We start from the raw sequence: 18947 nt of genomic DNA, 5'->3' as shown, positions 1-18947 counted from the left end.
GCGGGGGGGTGGGTGGGTGCCCCTGGGCTGCACGAGCCCCCAGCGTGTTCCCTCGGGGTGTGCTGGGCACAGAGCTGGACGATGGGAGCAGAGCGACGTGTCCCTGGGCTGCCTGGTGTCCCCGCGCACCCATCTCCAGCGGAGCAGCTCTGCTCCTCCTCTACACTGAAGAAGCGAGGCACAATGGTTGGAAAAGACCTTCCAGATGATCAGTTCCAACTGTAACCCCTTCACCACCATCCTGCCAAACCATGTCCCTAAGCAGTTTATCTGCGCATGTGTGTAAATCTACCAGCAACAGTGACTCCACCACTTCACCCCCACTTCACCACCACCATGTCCAGCGCAGCAGCTCTGCTCCTCCTCCTGGTGCCCGGGATGGGTCTCCCCCATATTCCCAAGCCCTTTCCCCAAGGAAAGGCCAGGGCCCCCTGCCCTGTTCTGCCCAGGACACTGTGCTCCACAGGGCCTCTCCCCACAGGGGGGCAGCAACAGGACAGGAGACCCTTCCCCAAAAGTAACCCCCCTGCAGCGGCTTTCCTGGCTCTCAGCCCCAGTGCCTGCCCTGCTGCCAGGCACCCGCTGGCCCTGGCAGCTCCGTGTGTCCCCTCCCTGGGACCCGAGTCGAGCCCCGATGGGCGAGGCAGCCGTGGGCTGTGGTGGACACAGTGCCCCCTTCCCACTCCCTGCCCCAGCACCCACCCCCAGGAGCAGCAGCATCTGCCACCCTGTCACCCAGGCCAGCGGTGGCAGTGGATGAGGAGCAGCTGCTGCCTCGTGACACCCTCAAGCCTGGACACCTGCACCCAGCGGCTCCCTGGYGGTCGCTCCTGCCTGCTGGCCCCTGGGATCTGCTCGTGGTGCTCTTGGCTCCACATGGCTCTGCTGCTCTCTGCCCCGGCTCCTGCCTCCACCAGCCGCGCTGGGGCAAGTCTCCCAAGGCCAGGGCTGCCGGACATGCAAGAATTGTCTTTTACCCGCTCCAACCCCCTCTCCTGCCAATGTCACCGTGTCCCCCTGTGCCACCGCAGCACTGGGCRAACATGAGCCCTGCACACAGCTCTGCCCCTGCTTGCTTGCTCCTGTGCCCCAGATCGCCCCTTTGCCCTCCACTCTAACATGGGAAGCAGCCGTCCTGCTCCCCAGCGCTCCTTGCAGCTCCCCGGGGCTGCGTCTCCTCGGCGCCCTGCGCAGCGGCTCCGCAGCCCGGGAGGGCGGCGCCTCCGGCCGCTGCCGCTCCGAGTGCTGCCCCATGGGCGCCGGTNCTACCAGCAACAGTGACTCCACCACTTCACCCCCACTTCACCACCACCATGTCCAGCGCAGCAGCTCTGCTCCTCCTCCTGGTGCCCGGGATGGGTCTCCCCCATATYCCCAAGCCCTTTCCCCAAGGAAAGGCCAGGGCCCCCTGCCCTGTTCTGCCCAGGACACTGTGCTCCACAGGGCCTCTCCCCACAGGGGGGCAGCAACAGGACAGGAGACCCTTCCCCAAAAGTAACCCCCCTGCAGCGGCTTTCCTGGCTCTCAGCCCCAGTGCCTGCCCTGCTGCCAGGCACCCGCTGGCCCTGGCAGCTCCGTGTGTCCCCTCCCTGGGACCCGAGTYGAGCCCCGAYGGGYGAGRCRGCCGTGGGCTGTGGTGGACACAGTKCCCCCTCCCCACTCCCTGCCCCAGCACCCWCCCCCAGGAGCAGCAGCATCTGCCACCCTGTCACCCAGGCCAGCGGTGGCAGTGGATGAGGAGCAGCTGCTGCCTCGTGACACCCTCAAGCCTGGACACCTGCACCCAGCGGCTCCCTGGCTGGCACTCCCATCTTGGATTCAGGCTGCTGACGGTCAGCCCTGCCTGCTGGCCCCTGGGATCTGCTTGTGGCCGTCTTGGCTCCACGTTCCTCTGCTGCTGTCTGCCTCCAGCAGCTGTGCTGGATCAAGTCTTACAATGCCAGGGCTAACAGACATGCAAAARTTGTCTTTTACCAGCTCCAACCCCCTCTTTTGACAATGTCACCATGTCCCCTGGTTCCACTACAGCACTGGGCAAACACAAGCCGTGCATACAGCTCTGCCTCTGCTTACTTGTTCCTGTGCCCTGGATTACCCCTTTCCCTTCCACTCTAACATGGGAGCCAGCCGTCCGGCGTCTGCTCTCCATCCCTTCTTGCAACTGAATAGTATCAGGGTCATATCTGGCACATGCCTATATGGAGATGATGGCATGCTCCTGTTCCCTGATGATTTTTGCTACAGGTTGCCTCGAAGCCTCCAGAAGAAAGCAAGATAACCCTGGGAGCTTTCTCCAAACCTRCTGCTAAGTCCAGTGAAACACAGATGGGGACTAAAAATGGAAAAGAAAGTGAATAAGCATCACTCATGATAGAGCTGGGGAACTAATGCTATTATCCACTGGCTATGATTTATGATCAATTCTCATCTCTATGAAAGTCCATTAAGGAGGTGCAGGACCTCACCCTGCCTTTTGTGACAGGTGTGCATCTTCCCCAAGTCAACTTGATTTTTCACAAGTAGCCCCATTGAGGTGTTAACCAGTGAAATTATCTGATCCTGGTGGTTGCCTCTCTCTTCTCTTCCCCCATTCAGAAAATAACCATCAATAACAGTCCTTATGGCCACATTCTGATTGGGAGATAAGGGCTAACTGAGCATTCAACAGGCAAAATTCATCTGAATTAAAAAGAAAAAAAAAAAAAGACTATAGGTGAATCTTCTTATCCCATAAATTTGGGGACAGTCCAAGAGCTCTCTTTGAGCAGCAGCGGGCTGCATGCCCAGATCTCCCCTTGAGCAGACACCCCTCTCAAGGATACTCCTTGGAGATAAGTGATCCTTGCAACAACAGATCTATGGTAAGTGACTACAGTGTGCTTTTTGAACTTGTAAACTTTGCTGGCATAACTGTGCACAAAATTCTGTAGTCATAATCTGTTGACCAGCTCTAGGACTAGGATTGCATCCAACTGCACCCGCACTCCTCTCAGAAGGAGTTTGGAAAGCAAGGGAGTCCAATCTGAACCCCGCGACTCAATGGGATGGTCTCCTTGGTCATTCTGTGTATATCTTGTACCCCATGCAGTAAATAATAAGTGACTTTGCCATAGAAATTCATTAAATCATTGTCCATATCAATAAAACACATTACTATTTCTTTCACACTASTGTAGTGCATTGTGTCACTCATCTCTCCCACCACTCGTTCCTTGATATCCTTATTGTCYATATAAGCTATGACTGTCAGTTAATATGCTACTTTGCACTACTGGATCAGTGAAGAAGAAGTTTCAAGAAGTTTCAAATCTTCTTTTAAAATTATGAGCAATTTAAAATCTGTCACATCCTCTGGAAAGAGAGCTTAGTARGACTAGAACTTGTCTTAACTGACTGTTTTCAGAGCAAACAAGAACTATGCCAACTCAATGAAGGGACATGGGCACATTCAAAGCCAACAAGCACAGATCATGTCACAGAAAAGGCAAATCTTCCTTACTACTGAAAAAAAAAAAAAAAAAGGAACGGTAGGAGACATAAAGGGAGGGAAGGTAGAAGTGCCTGTCAAAGGGTACTTTGTACATTTTGAATAAAACTTAGGATGGATAATATTAAATAAAAATGCTTTTGGTAAACTAAGTTTGGGGACATAACAGTTGTGAAGAAGACGAGCTCCAGATAGGAYGCAGCTTGGAAAGCATGCTGCTTATGAGCAGATCCACATGTACCAACCAAATCAAGTGTGAAATAAACACAAATTAGCTTCAGTCTGGCTATCTATGTCCTTTCATCTCTTCATGAACTTAAGATTGTTGTATATTTTGAAACTGACAAATAAATATTTCTTCTTTGAGATGGGGATCATTTTAAGGGGGTTGGCTTACACCACATATCTGGCAAACTCTAAAATTAGAGTTCCAGGAGAAGGCTCCATCACTTGGCTCCCTACCTCAGTGCCCTAGGTACTCAAAGAACAGACAGATATTCCTCTGCTCAGGCAGCACAGTCCCCTCTCGGAGCAGTCATGGCAAGGGAGGCAGTGGGAGAGGATCATATTAGGCCTGGAGTTTTTTCATAAGCAAATAAGTTGCTCGTAAGCAATCATCCCCTCAAGATAAGAAATGAGTGGAGMTACTAATGTGGATGGGTCATAACACTTTGGAGTTCAGTTTCCAAGGTATATGAGGAAGGGACGTCCTTACTGAAGATGTTAAACTGAGATGTTAAAATGAGCAGATCCTCTGCAACAGAAGTATTCATGGACTGACAAAAGCTTGGGGATGGAGGAAAGAGCATGCATGAGACTAAGAGACAACAGTCCTTTAGCTGGGAAGGTTGGGGGAAAGATGGAGGAGAAAGAAAATAGAGCTGCGGAAGTGAGGATTGTTTTACAAGACCCAGTGAAATACTGGTTGGAAARGGTGATAAGTGGGACAGTGAGGAGACTCCATGTGGAATTTGGAGTCTAAGGTGAAGACTCCTTCAGGTCCCAGTTTTGCACTTTGCTTGCTACTCATCCTGTATTTTYTGGGTCACAGGTAGCGAGATGCTGGAAACCTCTTTGCTAAGTGTTTTAAAAATCATGACAGCTAATGTATTGCACTTCCAGGCACCAACATAGCTTTTTCCAGAGTAATTACTTTTGATTTCATGCAATAAATACATTGCTATTTTTTTTTCCTTTCCAATAATTGAGTGTATTATTCTTAACTAAGATTAAATGTCTCTTGCAACCCAAAATGAATGGGGTTATCTTAGAAGATCAATACAAATGCTCATAACCATTGTCTCTTTGACTCTTGATGCCAGTGTTAGTCCTGAAGACCCTCCAGTGTATATAATCACTATCCGTTTTTTCATGGGGCCTATTCACTGTGGTCCACTGAAGCCCTATAGGAAATCACTGCTTAAGGTGAACTTCATGAATGGGGTCACCTGCTGATATAACCCCTGTGAAGAAGCAGAGATTTAAATTCATCTGTCAATTATTCTGCTCATTCTCCCACTTTTCTAAGTCTTTCATATCTTTCCTTCTCAAATGATTACAAAGGACCCTTGCACTGTAGGTTGCCCAATGCTATCATAAAGGAAAGARTCCCCCAATTATTCCTCATCAGGGAGTGTCTTGAGGCTGAGGAGAGCATAGGAAAATGGGCAGTGGGGAGAAGGCAGAAGAGAATTGAGACTCTGGAAAGAAGGGCGGAAGACTCAGCTCTGAGGATGTGTCTATGGTAAGGAGATGAATGACTGTGACCGTTCTTGTGTTAATGAGTTAATGCAGCTGAAACAGGTCTGTTTGCCTTGGCAAAGTTTTGTGCAAGCCAGAAATACCTCATTTCTTTGGGCTTGCCATGGCCATAGTTCCTGTAGGGATCTCAGACRTGATGGCTGTGTATGATATTATCACATTAGGTCACTGAACAGTTACTTGAAAGTCAAGAAAAAGACATGCCTGCCTGATGAAGATGCCATGAATTTTCTTGTCACCTTCTCAGCTGCTTGGAAGGAATACTAAAACTCAAATGTGAAAGTCCCAGAGAAAATGGGAACAGGCATAGGTCTGAAGTGTCAGTCTGAACTTTAACAAAGTCAGTGGGGAAAAGGATTGCTCTATGAATGCTGTTGGCTTCTTTCTCTTATTGAAATAATGGCAGATGGCAAAAAATACTCTCTTGTAKCCTTTCTCAGGGTTCAAATTTCCCTTTAGTGATAGACATATGCTGACTAAATACAAAAGGATAATTAAGGTAGTATGATTCCTTAAAATATTACATAACAAGAAAAATGATAGCATTATAATGCCAACAGGGCTTCATTTTTATTTCAAAGTGGATAAATGTGTTCTTTTCACTACAAGGTAGTGAGAGCCTTATTTGACCCTTTCCACTGTGCTCAATAACTGGCCTTTTAGTAGCAATTGTAAAGTCTTGAAGTTCATTGTGGAAAGTCTTTGCTTTCCATCTCCTTCCACACAGGGTGAGAATTTCAACTTGCTCAGAGAAGGCAGGGATCAAGAGAGGTGAAAGAATCATTTGTTCCACAAACAGAAGTTAAGACCATAAATAATAGGCTGGGATGGCTGAACTCAGCCTTTTCTTCTTCCCTTACCATGCATAGAGAGAAGAAGGGACAACTGGCTGATATTTTACAACATAATTGAGGCAAATATCAATTTTTTAGCATTATTTCAAGTGTGACATGTACATTTTTAATATAGCTTCTCTAATATGGACAAGTGAGACAAAGAAAAAGCACTTGCATGCTAAAAATGACTGCAACAAAGGGGTAAAATGGACACCTGAGCTGGCTGTTAGAAATACTGTCCCTAAGAGGACATACAAAATTTATTAGAAAACACATAATATCTCCTTGGACTTTGGTCTAACTGCCTTCAAGAGGCTACATAATTTACATTTTATGGGACTTGTACTATGATGCTGTATCACTGTGCCAATTCAGATATTTTTAGGAATATCATAAAATATTAATTTAAAATTCATTATATCTAGAGTCCTTTCATTTCAGACATTCTTAACTACAGTTTTGAGCTAATTACCTTAAAAAGTCACCTGTTTTCTATGTCTCCAACAGAAGTCCACATAAAGGAATATAGTCTGGTTTTCACTTGATGCCTTTGGTGCAGTGGTTTATAGCAGTACAGGAGGGAGTAGAAAGTTGGAACAAAATGATGTTGATTTACACCCAGTTCCTGCTCCCTTGTCACTGCAGTATGACAGAACAAGGCAAATTCTACTGATCATCTACCTCTCTGCATAACTCTGTGATGTCCTCCAGGTAAAATGTCCCTAYAAAAGACTGTCCGCTATTCCAGTTATCTCCCTACTATATGGAGTAATGGGTCTGGAGCAACTTACCCCAGTTTTGTTTTGTATAATATGTGAGATGCACTGCAAAGCAGAGACCCTTGAGTAGCTCAGCACAGTCATCCCTGCACTGAAAGGACTTCAAGGACTTCCCAGTCTTCTGTGAGCTGTCTGCAATGGACTCCTAAAGCTCCTTCTGCATSAAACACCTCCGTCCTTGAGATGCAGAGGGGACCTGCTGGCCTGAAGGAGCACCATAGGACTGCCCTGAAGCTTCCTGGAAGARGAAACCATGGGCACTGGGAGAACTCTGTGCAGCTCTGTGCAGCTTGTAGGGTGCTGGAGAGACAGGTCGGTCATACTCACCTCTGTCCCTGGAAAGGTGATGGAGCAGCTCATCCCAAAGAGCATCTCTAGGCATGTGAGGGAGAAGGAGGTGATCACGAGTAGTCAGCATGGATTCACCAAGGGGAAGTCATGTTTCACAAACCTGATAGCCTTCTATGATGGGATGACTGGCCAGCTGAAYGAGGGGAGASATGTGGGTGTTGCCTACCTTCACTTCAGCAAGGCTTTCGACACTGTCTCCCATAATATCCTCATAGGAAAACTCCAGAAGTGTGGTCTGGACGAGTGCACAGTGAGGTGGATTGAGAACTGGTTGGATGGCAGAGCTCAGAAGGGATAAATGAGGCTGAGTCCAGTTGGAGGCCTGTGGCCAGTGGTGTACCCCAGGGGTCAGTACTGGGCCCGGTGCTGTTCAACTAGTTCMTCAATGACCTGGACGAGGGCACTGAGTGCACCCTGGGCGAGTTGCCAGACGAYACCAAGCTGATTGGAGWGGCCGACACTCTGGAGGGCTGTGCCGCCATCCAGAGGGACCTGGACAGGCTGGAGAGTTGGGCAGAGAGGAACCTCATGTGGTTCAACAAGGACAAGTGCAGGRTCCTGCACCTGGGGAGGAATAACCCCAGGCATCAGTACAGATTAGGGGTGGACCTGCTGCAAAGCAGCTCTGCAGAGAGGGACCTGAGAGTCCTGGTTGACACCAAGTTAACCATGAGTCAGCAGTGTGCCCTCATGGCCAAGGAGGCCAAAGGGATCCTGGCTGCATCAGGAGGACGTTGCCAGCAGGTCAAGGGAGGTGATCCTMCCCCTCTGCTCAGCTCTGGTGAGGCTRCACCTGGAGCACTGGTGCAGTTCTGGGCCCCCCAGTATAAAAGGGATGTGGAGCTTCTAGAGAGGGTCTAGCAAAGTACGAAGTGCAAAGGTTTGCTATTCAGGCAATCTGCCCACCACAAAAAGCTGAATACATGTCCTGTGTTTGTGGCTGAACTCATGGAGCTTGAGGGATAGTTTATGGAGTTAATAACYAAACCTCAGAACTAAAACACATAAAGTATGATTTGTTTCCTTGCTGCACAGGAAGAGATCGCACACGAGAGGAAAGATGGACACCCAGAGAGACTGTTCTGTGGCAGGAGTCTTACTAGGGTCATGCAGAAGAATGCCTTGGGACGTCGCCTCTTTTCATATGATCCCTTTCAAAAACCTCTCCCGTTTAAAACTCTCATGTTAAGGAGGAGCCCCTGTTTCAGACAGCTGAGCTAGCTTCAATGTGCATGAGGCAAAGAACCCCCCTTATGAGCACARTTTGCTCCAGGGCTTATGAATGTGAAGAGCAGTCTCTAGTGAGCTCGAGTGCTCCTGTCTTCAGCCCAGCACAGACAARGAAAAGGGCACCGTGGTAGGAATGGAAGACTCGTGCAAACTCATGGGAAAGCAGCATGTTTCATCAGTTCAGCTGACTTTGGGAGAATTTTCATATAACTATTTACTAAAACAACAGAATCAGTGAATTCCTGGTTTTCTTAAAACTTCCAACCCTATTCACATTGTCCCAAAGACCCCAAACAGGAAAGTTTTGCCATCTGGATGTGTGTATTTTAGCTGAGGAAATAGATTTCCACTAAGCATATATATATATATATATATATATATATTTTAATGAGTGTTTTCATCCAGGACATGAAACCCTGAAGTCGTTGTATTAAAGGAATGCAAAGTGAATCCTTGCCTGGCTGAATTTTGAATATGCCCAGAGCATTGCCTGAAAGATTTCTTCAGGTTTTCACTAGACCATATTCAAGGTCGTCTGAGTTGTCTTGTGAAACAAAAAGCAACAAATGCAGTTTTCTAAAATTGCGTTGTATGGAAGACACTGAGAGAGAGATCTGCCTTTCTTATGATCAGTGACATCTTGTGCCACAGCTGTCTTGGCCCTCTAAGTGTACTTCACCCTGTATCCTGTCACTAACTGCAGCACCAAGGTCAGGAGAGGCTTGGAGAGAAAAGTGCTCGTCCTGAGTCAGTCTTACGATTCTCCTTTCTATCAATTTCCTGACTCCTCAAAGGGAAAATTTTATGGCTCTTTTCCATCTATTAGCAAGCATTTAATAGGTATTAGTAATAACTCTGTGGTATAAATTTTAATAATAATTATTAGAATTCTTAATGCAGTCATTAATCAATCCAGTATTATTGAGATAATAATTACTTAAAGATTTATACCTCCAGTTAATGCCTTTTAATTAATTTAATTTGGTGAGGTGAGGAAGTGAAAGAAAAACACACTGCATTGTTGGCATTTCTCAGAGCAAGAGGGAGTTTTAGCTTTTAAGAGGTGCATGTATGTGTGTATGTATGTAGGTGTTCGTGCTTGAATGAATTCCTGTGTCTGTCCCCATATAGCTGGGCACTATGTAGACTTACAAAAGGATTTAGCCTCAACCCTCCTTGCAAGGCAGGGCACTGCTGTTGTCCTTGGTTTATTYTCATGTGCAAGACCACTAATGAGACCCTTGAAGGTTGAGGATAGATTTGCAATGATCATGCAACTAAGCGTCACCAAAATCTGAGTTATTTTGAGTGGTCTATTCCTTTCCAAAGAAGCTGTGCTCTTTTTCACAAAGGAATGTGAGGCCCATTGTGCCATGAAGTGGGGGAACACACAGCTGAACTGCCATCCAACCTTGCTCAGTTGGACTTGTTTGTCAAGGGATCTTAATGGCAAGGTGTCTGAACTATTGCCTCTCATCAGATCAGAATTCACTTACAATATTCAGATATTTAAACATTCATTTATGGCCTTGTGGAATGTTGTCAGCATTTTTAAAGGACACATCCCTTACATCCCCAGTGTGATATTCATTCAGCAATAGATGTCTCAAACTAGGTGCCCAAGTCTGACATTTCTTTCTGGGACCCAATGGCTAACTTTTAGCACCCAGGATAAGACAGATGTACAACGCATGTTAATATTAGTGACCTCCAGGAAGGAGATGAAATTCTGGTAGCGCACTCTTATGGGCCAAGGGAGAAGAGAAGCAATGCCCTGGGACCTCRTTCAGCACTAGCGAGAAGAGACTCTTAATGTCAGGAACAGGGYTGGAGCTTATGGGACCCTGGTCAAAATGCCATTAAAAATGATGGAGTGGGGATCACAACACAGCTTAGGAGGACACCTCGCCCAAATCTTTGGAAATGACTGGACAAGAGGCAGAGGATTCCCAATGCATTTGATGCCATTGGCCTAGCAAAGGGTGTTGAGGATGTGTTGTCTCAGGAGCATAAGTCCTCTGTCACTCAGGCATTCCCTCCTGCGAATTCTCCCTTAGTCTAGCCAAGTAAGTTTTCATTACAGAAAAGTATGCTTTTCCTCCTGTGCATTTAGTCTTTAGGGATTACTTCAAAGAGTATCTCTATTTCTTTGCTGATGAATTGAGTCTTTCTGAGTAGGCCCCTGGGTTGAAAAATGTTTCAATTAATTTTCATTCTCTCCTTTACACATAACCCTTTTAGTCACCTCAAGAAGCATTTCCACTCCCTCCTGCATAAAATGTAACATGTGTCAGTATTTTTTTCAATTTGACATTTACCTGAGATTTCAAAATGAGCTAAAATCTGACGCAAGTTTCATTTTGTCCGGGATGTATTTTGTACTGGATTTGCATCCTCTGACCTTCAGCAGGCTTCACAACCAGGAGGGGGAATCCATTCCAGATTGTTGAGAAGGGATTTTAACAGGTTTTTTATTTTGCTACTCCAGACAAAGTTATGCAGTAGAATAACACAGGAGCATAAAATGTCTATGTTCAAGTCATACAAAAATCTGCTGGCCTGGAATCATGAATTTTAATGAATGTGGGGTTGTTCTAGAGTTAACTCATATAGTTTTTTGTAAATGGCACATTTTTTTCCATCTGCATAGGATTGGGATCAAGCAGCAACAGGAATGATAAAATAAGAAAGATTTCTTTTTCCTGTATGACCTTAACAATGGTTTGTAGTTTTGAGTCTCTCCAGTTAAAACCTCTGCCAAAAGAACTAATGCTAATAAATATCAGAGATGTCCTCATGGAATTCTCCCTCTTGCAGAAAATGCTCCCAAGYTACAAGCTGAGGAATCAGTCTCCAGCAAAGAGGATGAGTCTTCTCAAGCGTGGTGCCTGGGAATAAACGGATTGTGCTGGTATTCCCCTTGCTCCCAGGGGTGTGGATGCTCAACTTTTCCTGGGACTCCTCAGCCAGCCTGAAGAAGCTCTCTTACTTGGCAAGCATTCATAGGAGAGTGCCATGATGTAAGTGAGCAGAAACACAGTACATGAGTAATGTATTGYTGATAGGAACAAAAGGCCACATTCTTTGTTCTTTGACATTAGCATTACTCCTCTGTAACCCAGCTAACAGGACAGAGGGAGCAGAGGATGAGGCTCGAAATATTTTTGAAGGGGTTTACTTTTACATTAAATCTGTAYCCCAACACAAGGGGTTTACTCAGAAAGGGGTGATTCTTGCTCCAGGAAGCTCATGGTTACAGTTTTTTGGACAAAAAGGCCAACATGGGAGCACGCGCTGGCATGGATATGTGGGACAAGCAGATAGCTTTGTAAATGTGTAGGGGAGGAAAAATACTTACAYCTTACTCAGTATGCATTCACCATGCTCTCCTTCACTTTATGATTTCTTGTTGCCTTTTCTCATCCCCCTGGTATCTCACGATTTTTTTCCTGTGACATTTACTGGGCTGCAATACCACTGCAGAAAGATACTAAGCTCTCTAAACCTGTCCCAGGTGTGTAGTAATCTAACATCTTATATCTCCTTTTGTCTCTGTACATTTGGGTCATTTAACACTTCTAGGTCTTTAAAGTTATTTAAGTAGCCTCTGTGCTGAGACCAGCCATCATTTACTTACTTTTTTTGAAGTAGCTTCCTCATTTATGTGTTTGCACAGAGTGATTGCGGGAATGGGTTTCAAAGAAATTTTTTGAATATTTTACTGTTCAGTTTGGTTGCACTTACCCTATTCCACAACAACCGTTCATAAACTGACTATCAATTAGCTCCATAGGTGTGTGATATCTTTAGGGGCAGTCRATACAGCTATTGGACTTTTGTTGGTGGAATATATATGATAAATATGCAGAATAGATTGTATAATTCTTCATGAGGAAGGGAAAAGAATAGTTCAAATTTATGTGGTGGAAAGTTTTCTGCAACTTTGTTTTTGAAAGAAAATACAGAAGAAAAGAAGAAACAAAACATGGGGGGAAGAAACATTTATTATACTATAATGAGGTAAAACTGAACTCACATACCAATAGGGGAGCTGACAATAATGTATGGTTTTAATTAGCAATCAGGATTTGAGAAACAGCTTATTATGCTAATAGTTTCAAAGCTTCCCAGTAAAAAAAATGCCTATGGAGAGATTTGCTAATGACAAGGCGATCTCCATTTTGTAATATAATCATGTAATTCTCTAGATAATAATTACACATTTCCTTGCATGTTTGTTATGAAACTCTGGACTTCAGATTCTCTGCTGTGTACTCCCAGTGGGCTGAGAAAAAATATAATGACCCAAAACTTCTACTCCAAAGGACGGTGCTGTAAATTTTTTTTTGTTTTTTTTTTTTGTTTGTTTTCTGTTTCTTTTTTTTTACTAGAATTCCTCTGTCCTTAAAGAAATATCTTGTGCCATGAATTTAAATGGAAAAAAAGTGCCAAGGTTTGCTTTTGAGATCATTTAACTGGAAATGAACCAGGACCAGTTCTGCTGAAATCAGTAGGATCAGGCCATGTTRAAGATAAAGCAATTTTTTGGTCAAATATGCAGTTCTGAGACTGTTGAGAAGGGAGTGGCAGTGAGGAACTCACATTAAACTCACAGATGACTTCTGTAGCAGGATCCAGAACTCTGTGGAGATTACTATTTGCACCAAGAAACCAAGAAAGGGATTTGGTGATTAAGAATAAATGTTCCTGGGACTTTTTTTTTTTTTTTAACCATGACTTGAATGAAGTATTCTTCCAAGATGTGGCCAGTATAACAGTACTAACAGTACTTGGGTACTTCTCACTCAAGGACATGATCACTTGGACACTGGGGCGCCTGAGCATGTGTCCTGCTTTTCAACACACCTCACAATGGAAAACTATGCAAGAAGCTGGGAAGTTTTGTGGCATGAAGCAAGGTACTTCAGGGGCCTGCTCAACCCTCATAGCCCCACGGAATTTGCCACCATCAGCTTCACCTGTGTATCCTTCTCCATGGGAATGGAGGCTGTACTATGCAACGTTCAAACCAGAGGTTCTCTCTGAAATGGCTSAAGTGCCAAGCCCAGACTGGTGCATTGCAGAGCTCACACCCAGCAGCCACTCGGCGCTCCAGTTCTTTATGATCTGCTCAACCCTGTCCATCTGGAGTCAAGAATCAGGATTCCACTCTTGATTTGATGGTGTCTGTGGGGAAAGGTTGGAGGTATGAATCACCCTGATGCTTTCATAGCAGATTGAAAGCTATCTGTCTGCTTTCTTTTGTAGCTGTTCCTTTCCAAAGGATAATCAGGAAGGATCCATTAAAAGTCCTTTGCATTCAAACCAAGTCACTGAAAATAGTTCAGGTGCAGAATGTCCAAGCTACCAATTACCTGCACAAAGAAGTTAATTAACTGCAGTCTTTTCTCAGTTTGGTGCTTCCCCTCCAGAAGCATTAAGTTAAACCTGAAGTGGCCCAGGAATGACAAGCAAAAGATCTCAGACTTTCTCTTACTTTTTTTTGGCAGATTCATTCTCTGGGCGCACTTGAGAGTAGCTGCTGGCAGACACCGCTGCAGGCAAGCTGGAGGCAYGAGGACCTGTTTGTACACATGCACCACATGCTTGGGGCTCTGTTCTATAAAGCTAGGACCCTCTTCCAGGGATTTCAAGCACCCAACAGAGAAAGACTTCCTCTGGGGGGTGAGAAAGGTAGAAAAAAATTACAAAGGTCAGTCTTGTCCTTCACCAGTTCTGCATCTTTTCTTCACTCAGCATGCAAAGAGGTCTAAGGCTGTGTAGGCCTTTACAATCATCAACTCTGTGCCCCTTTGGAAGCCAGAAGATATTTATTGATTCTGTACTTTATGTTTGAAATGGATAGGCTATTTACAGAGAGACCAAACTGTATGTGTGACTGTTTAAAGCCTGGCACATTCCTAAATGAGGTATTCCTCTAATCTGTGGCAGGATAATCAAAAAAGGAACTGGACAAAAACCATGGGAAATTGCTACAAAGACCTAGATTCCTGCATAAAATATGCCTGCGGCAATAACCTCAAAGCTACCTCCATGGCCTCATAGCAACACTGACTAACAGAAACTCTGCAGGCTTCACCAGTCCCTGTTCAATTTCTCTGAAGATGGAGACTCCAGACAGTAGTAAAAAGCTGCAATTACAGCTGTTTCCTTTTCAAAGGCTCCTGGGACATCACAGCAAAGCTGCATTAAAGTTATTTTCCCAAGGACCATCTGAATGAACAGTGGAGAGGGGAGCAATTAGGTTGTGCAGTCCACGGCAGTGTGGCTGACCTTATCTGGATCTGTGGTGGCCTTGGCTCATCTCGGCTTCCAGCCTCCCTTTCTCTTCCTCCCTTGAGCTGCTCCTACTGCCGTGTGGGACTCTGTGGGAAGCTGATTCCAGGTGGTGAGCCTTCTCTCGCGAGACTCCAGTAAACTTTCTCCTTCCTGTCTGGTTTCCACCAGATATCCATGATTTAAAGTCTTCCTGGACTAGAAGATGCCTCCAGCCATTACCTGAAGACTCTAGATCTAATTATTTTATAGAATCCAACAATACTTTACTGACCCTGGTCAGGTTAGGCATATGATATTGAGGGATTGTAAGGCTGGAATGGTCAGTCCCCGAATCTTGCCTTTTCTCTGGGTAGAACTGGTGCCATTCAATATGTAGAAGATAGGGTGGTGACCTATTACTCTCAGCTAAAAGATCTTGGCACCACAGTCGAGATGGGAGAACTGTTTGGCTCCCGTGATAGCAAGAGAGATCCTCAGGAAGGCATCCCCTAGCTCTGAAACATTGCTTTTAGCAGAACAAAAGAAGTAATTTCAGGACTGAAACAGAAGTGATGTAATTCAGTAGTGCTCCATCTTACACCAAGATGGGTTTGTGCTTGTGCTGCTGCCCCTGACTTTCCTCATTGCCAAATCCCACTTGCATCCTTCCCCTACTTGCTTGGATCCTTCCTCAGCTTTTTTTTTTTTTTTTTCCCCCCAGATAATATTGAAAAAAAATTGTCCAGAAAAAGGATTAAATTACCTGATAATGTTACTTTGGAGACCACAAGAGTTCACTGTTTCAGGTTATCAAAATGAATCTCTCAAAATGAAGATCATGGCCCTAGGACTAAAACATGTCCTACAGCTCGCTATGAAGAGGACAGGGGCTAGGAGAGTTCAACAATGAAAATAATACTCTTTCAAGCATGCAGCATAGAAATATGAAATAAAAGACAAAAGTTCAAACAAATTAACATTTCACTCAGAAAGATAGACAAATTTCTTTACAGTTTCCTTATTTGCACATTTCCTACCATCCAACCTCTGCAGGATATTTAGTGTCTGACTTGGAGAATGCAGAGGAATTTTTGCAAACATACAGAAAAGTAAATGCGTTTTATTTTGAAGTATGGTCTTACAGGTGAATTTTAGAAAGAACTGCTATGCGAGAGAAAGAGTGTTAAGAATCCTCCAAAGCTCATGTGTTCACAGAATACAGCTTTGCAAGCGCTATGGTTAGAAAAGATGCATTGTATCCTGATCCCTGGAAAAGCCCTGGGAATACTCCAGGATAGAGCATTGCAACAAACATTATAGCTTGCCCACATGTTCAGCAGTCTAAAGATCTCTTCAGTACTGCTGAGAAAATCAAAATGCTGAGGTACCACAGCTGAAATTTGGCCTGGTATCTACTCGTAATTTGTTCTTGAGAAGAAAGAAGCATCCTTTCTGGCATCTCAAGGATTGTCTTGCACAGCCCTTGAATGTTGATCAAAGGGGTTATGTGAGTGCAAGCTTTGAAGTTCTAGTCTTTTTCTCATTAATGAAAACACGTAATCAGCAGAACATATACAGGCTACTGAGCAGCCTTTTATAGAACAGGTGAGAATGGAACTGGTTTCTAGTTGGGTCTGTGGTAGACTGAATGCTCTGAGATTGCGAAGGTGAAAGGCAGGTTTCAAAGTTAAAATTTTAACCAAGGAGATTGTCCAGTTTCCATATCTTCCAGCCAATACTGGACTAGAATATAGAGCAGAAGAGAAGAGAAGAGAACAGAATAAAATTTCTCACTCAGTAAATTTAAAATAAGATCCTTCCAGTTCTACGTTTTCCTTTGAAACATTCTTCACATCAGGTACATTTGATAATTCTAATCAATATGTTTATTAATTCAGACTGTACTACAGAGGTGAATAATCGTTATTTTATGCAGCAAGTTAGACAGGTAAATGTTAATGATATCTCTGTACAAGGAGATCTTCATTTTCTATGATGAAAAATATTAAATAACATAGAAATAGTGAATTTTATAGTCCCCATTCACTAATGGCATTCAAGTGGGGAAGAATACATAGGGATTCTTTAAAGTCTGAGGTGCATGTGTGAACTCCGGATCTCTGCACCATGGGCCAATATCTGCTCGAGGTAAGGTCCTTTATTTCTCTTGGATTCACAGATCTCTCTGGTCTGTTTCCATAATACTTCTGTCAGCACCCAGGAGATGGCATTAGCACCTAACAACTTTGATCTTTTTCTTATCAGAGACTTTTTACATTTTCTCCATTTCAGGAGTTAGTCTGCTATGTTAATTCATCCTATTCTTTTCAATGCAGCAATTCATTTCAATATTTCAAGTTATTATACAGCATGGTTAAGTGTACTTGGTGTTTTTCCTCCTCTTTATGCTTTGTAACATCTTATTCCTCAGTGTTGAATAAAATGGAAAAAAAGTAAAATCCTTTAGTTTTTCTAAATGGAATAGGTTTCATACATACATTCACACTAACACTTTTCACCTAACACTTTTCACCTAACACTCTTGAAGATGTGCAATACAACAAAAGATGCAGCAATTACAGAACAAGGGAGATGACCCACATAAAGAAAAATGCATATATGAATGATTGATAAATACACAGATTTTGGTACTTGAAATCTAGAAGGTAATAAGGAAATTTGTTCCATAGAATTTTTCATTTTCTGGTATCAGTTTATTTTACCTATGATGAGCCACTTCCCTGAACCTCATCTTTGATCCTTAGGTCAGTCATAGGCTGTAATCCAATCTGCTCAGGAGGAAGGGACGTCATTGTGTTTGCCAGTTTCTGACACTTYTGCCTAGGCAGTTGATTATAAAGAGTTGCAGGAAGATCTCATGATCCTTAATGACTAAGCCATAAAATGGTAGGGGAAATGCAACATCGGTTATTGCAAAATGAGGCACAATTATTTACAAAGGTGTACTCTAGGGTAGCTCTTATGACTCGGAGGGGAGATCTCGACATAACTCTGGTGACCCCATTGCCAACACTGCTTCTCAGTGTTGCTGCCTCAGAGTTATTGGAGTTGTTGAAGATGGAGTGAAAAATAGGACATAAAATGTGTTTGTGAAACTGTAATCCACTTTGTGACTTCCACTTTGGTGTATGCACTCTTCTGATCCCTATTCAAGAAAGGCCAGAATAGCCTTGTAGAGATTCAGAGAAAGGCAACAAGGATGACTGACATGGAATGGTCTTCAAATTAGGCCAAGTAGATCGTACTTATTCAGTCTGGAAGTGAGATATGTGAATGTCACAATGCAAAAGCCCAAAGAAAAGTAAGTCGTAAGCTATAATATCTGGGACAGATATCAGGAAGAGGAGTAAATCTGGCTTTTTCTTCTTTTCATTGTGTTTTCAAGTGTATTTTGTACATAGCCAGAGACTTGGTAATGACAGGTAAGATGGACCTTTGGATTGACACAGTACATCAATTCTTCTGTTAAGTCTCCATGTCTTAACAGAATTGTTGGCATATACAAGTAAGCCTGGACCTAGACTGAACAGACAACGTGGGTACAATGGCCTGAGAGACCGTGGAGCAGTGAAGCTCCTGAGCTGAGAGCTATTCAGGGCCACCCTGTTCCTCTGCTGTGTACTATAGCTTATCTTGTGGAGAAATCTTCCATTACGATGCTTGACTCAGCACATATCAGTCAACCAGGGCTCCTCGTAACACATTTTTCACCCATTCTTGCCTACCACGTCACACTCACATCCCTCTCCCCTGGAGAAATWCATGGAGTAAGACTCTGAGATATGCCTGTGTTTCCTGGTGGAAACAGACTCCAGGATGCTATTGCTTTTGCTTCCTGCAAGAGATTGCAGTGGAAAATTTTCACTTTTCATTTTAAAACTATTATCTTCTAGATTGCAGGGAGCATAGCATAGCRCAGTTTATAATATAATATATTGTAATTGATTATACAATTTAAGAATCAAAATCACAATACATTTTGCCAAAATTAAATGCTCTTATTGGTTGCATATAATTTTCCCCTCTAGAATTATCCGTGAACAACATATAAATGTTTGGTTTTTCATTTGTATTGGGRCTATATTTCAAAGGCTCTAAAATTCTTTACTTTAAAAAACAATGCCTCTCCTCCACACYGCTGTGTTTAGCAGAGCCCCATTAAACCCACACAGAGCAGAGCTTTGTCCTTGAGAGGCAAAAGGA

This window comes from Nothoprocta perdicaria, unplaced genomic scaffold, assembly GCF_003342845.1.
Source record: "Nothoprocta perdicaria isolate Ctin4 unplaced genomic scaffold, notPer1 scaffold_250, whole genome shotgun sequence".
In the NCBI taxonomy this organism is placed as follows: Eukaryota; Metazoa; Chordata; class Aves; order Tinamiformes; family Tinamidae; genus Nothoprocta; species Nothoprocta perdicaria.
The sequence above is the reverse complement of the archived record's forward strand: the minus strand, read 5'-3'. Positions refer to the sequence as shown.